The 2,967-nt window shown below is 35.5% G+C and overlaps 1 non-coding gene across 1 annotated transcript; it reads right to left on the bottom strand.

The window, feature by feature from the left end:
- Window positions 1-422: 422 nt before the first annotated feature.
- LOC129683068 (small nucleolar RNA SNORA16B/SNORA16A family) lies at window positions 423-515 on the bottom strand. The gene has a single exon (XR_008721085.1). It is a non-coding gene; the product is annotated as a small nucleolar RNA SNORA16B/SNORA16A family (small nucleolar RNA).
- Window positions 516-2,967: the final 2,452 nt, after the last annotated feature.

Raw genomic sequence — 2,967 nt, 5'->3', positions numbered from 1 at the left:
AACTCAGTGGCAGACTTTCTGATCACCTCCTCCTGGGGGGTGCAGCCTTTCCAGGAAGATGACACATCCAGTCTTGATGAGACCTGATAGTCTAGGGTCAGATAGAAGGGGAGGAGGTCCTTCCCTATCATGGGACTAGGGGAAGGGCATAGAGGGAGAGAAGGAGGGTGGGTGGGACTGGGAGGAGACTAGGGAGGAGGCTGGAGCAGAGATACAAAGTAAATAAATTGTAATAAATAAATAAATTTTAAAAAATAATTTTCCCAGTTTAATATGTATAAAAACTCTTTCAAAATTTCTCAACTCAGAGCATAATTTCCTTCTAATGAAAACTCATATAATCGTTGGAAAATTTAGGGCAAGTGCCAACACTTTTGTTCAGTGGTAAAAGTCTTGCAAAGAATGAACAAGGCATAAGACAGAACTGTCTTTTCCCAAAATGTACATCAGTCACAGCAAAGAGAACCATGACTGTCAAGGAAATGATTTAATCCATGTCTTCGATAAAGCCAACTGCCACTATTCTGAAAACGGGCTATCTGTTACAGGCTTACATGCTGAATGGTATGAGCCTGCCCATAGTTAACCCATAACAGGAATTGTGGATAGTGTAAAATTACATAAGTAAGAGTAAGTATCAGTGCAGTAGTCACGAAATAACAGCTACTGTTATATACTCAGTTTCAATATAAAATATATTTCTTAAAGTTGATCGTATTGGAAACATTTGAGAGACAGAAGCCTGATCTGTGATTTATTCAATTTTCTGATAATATTATGTGAAATATTATTTAAACATTAGGCCCATAAAAGAGGTTTCAGATAAAAATGGTCTATTTGAACTTTTCTACCCTGTTGCATTACTCATGCTAGAAAATTAGGCAAAGTCATCTTTTTGAAAATAATAAAAGTAATATTTGCAAAATTACTGTCTGCAGAGATAATGGTATTTCCTGAAGTTTTTCTAAGCAATGACTCAGAATCCAATTGAGAAATGCTGAAAGGGAGACCAAGGCTGATAATGTGTCTTAAAAAAGCCTGTGCTATGTAACTTTTAAAACAGTGTTCTTCAGAAAACCTTGCTAGTATCCCTATATTTAACCTTTTAAACATAATGGGACAAATTCAGGTCTAAAAATACATTATCAGTTATGTTTATTGTTATGAGATTTTATTTTTAATTAGAATGTGTGCTATGTGTATATATGAATATTTTTATGTCTCTGTATATGTGTGTGCATATGTATGTGTATATATGTATGTATATATGTGTGTGTGTGTGCGTGTGTATTGGTGGTCTGTGTGTGTGTGTGTATTTGTGGTGTGTGTATAACTGTGTGTGTGTGTGTGTGTGTGTGTGTGTGTATGATTTTCCATTTTCCCAGGATGAAATACCAAAGAGCTGAGTGACAGCCTACAATTATATTTGTTAAACTTAATCCAAACATTTTAAATATAGGAAACAAAAACATTACAGGAAATTCACATTTATTCCTTTCAGCCACATATGTGGGCAGAATGTGGGTCATTAAAGGAAATAAGGCTGACCTATTACTTCAAATGGTAGGATGAAACATGACCCAGAAATGGTAGACAATGCTCTTCAGAAAACAACCAGAACAAAGGTCATAGCTGATTTTCTCTTCATGGTAACTAAAGATGTTATATGAAGAAAGTTCAGCGAATTTATAGAGTGACTGGTTATTAAAGTGATATTGTCACTGAAGGGACAAGAATTTGGCCAATGGAAGATTAATGGCTCTTAAGAACCCTAAGTAGCCACATTTCATACAAGAGGACTTCCCCAGAGGTGAGTGAGGATAAGGACTCTCTCACATGTGCTTTCTCTAAGGTCATACATACACATATAAAGCCTGGTTCTTGAAGATTTATCAGGAGAGTCCATATGCCTTGGGGGAATTGGAGGAAGAGAATGGATGGGCACATGGGTCATTATTTCATACTAGAATTCTTTCCTATCACTATGTTTTACAGTAGATTTGGCCTTTGGGAAGAGCTATAAGTCATCCTTTGGAATCTTACAGTGTACCTAAATTCAAGTCATGCACACAGAAAAAGTAAATGTGTCAACTCTTAGGAACTTTATCCGTCCATAGATTTCGAATTTTTTCCAAAGGCAAAGAATATTAGGAGAACCAGCAAGGAGCAGAGAAAGAGACTCCATTAAGTAGTATTTAAACAATGTTTGTGGTCTCATAATTATATACTTATTTGGTAAATTAAATATACTTATGTGGAATATGAAGGCAAATGCATTTATATGTAGTAATGTTAAAGGAAATCGATTTTACAGACAATAGCAGTTTCTCAGCAGTTAAAAGTACAAACGCATACTTTCAGAGGACCCACGTTCTATTCTTGGAATCCAGTCAGGAAATTCTCAATTATCTGTAACACCGACTGTAGGAAATCTGTCTCCCTGTTCTGGACTGTGTGGTCATCCGCACTCATTTCCACAGACTTTCACAGATACATAGAAGCACACGTACACTTAGAAACAAAATCAATCTTTACAGAAAAGAAAATTGATTTTGGATTCAAATAGGGCTAATTTACAGTACTAAATTTTTATTTATTATCTTGGTAATATTCCTGATAGCTTAGAGGATTGGTACCTGGCCAGTGACAGTGCTTAAAAGCCTTTATAATTCTAAAACTCTCTGTGTCAATTATTTGGTAACAAACTGAGGCAGAGAAGCACTCAAGAGGTTAATATCATTTTCTATAACATACAGATTTTTTTTTGCTTCTTTGTGAAAAAACCAGGTGTCCAAGGTGTGTGGGTTCATTTCCGGAATTTTGATTTAATTTCATTGATCAACCCATCTGTTTTTATGCTAATATAATGCTTTATTTAGTACTATTACTCTGTGACACATCTTGAAATCAGGGATGGTAATACCTCCACAAGTTCTTTTATTGTACAGAATTGTTTTAGCCAAACTG

The sequence above is a fragment of the Psammomys obesus genome, unplaced genomic scaffold (assembly GCF_907164565.1).
Source record: "Psammomys obesus unplaced genomic scaffold, mPsaObe1.curated_primary_1811, whole genome shotgun sequence".
NCBI classification, from domain to species: Eukaryota; Metazoa; Chordata; class Mammalia; order Rodentia; family Muridae; genus Psammomys; species Psammomys obesus.
Note: the sequence above shows the minus strand (reverse complement) of the source record. Positions and strands in the feature narration are given on the sequence as shown.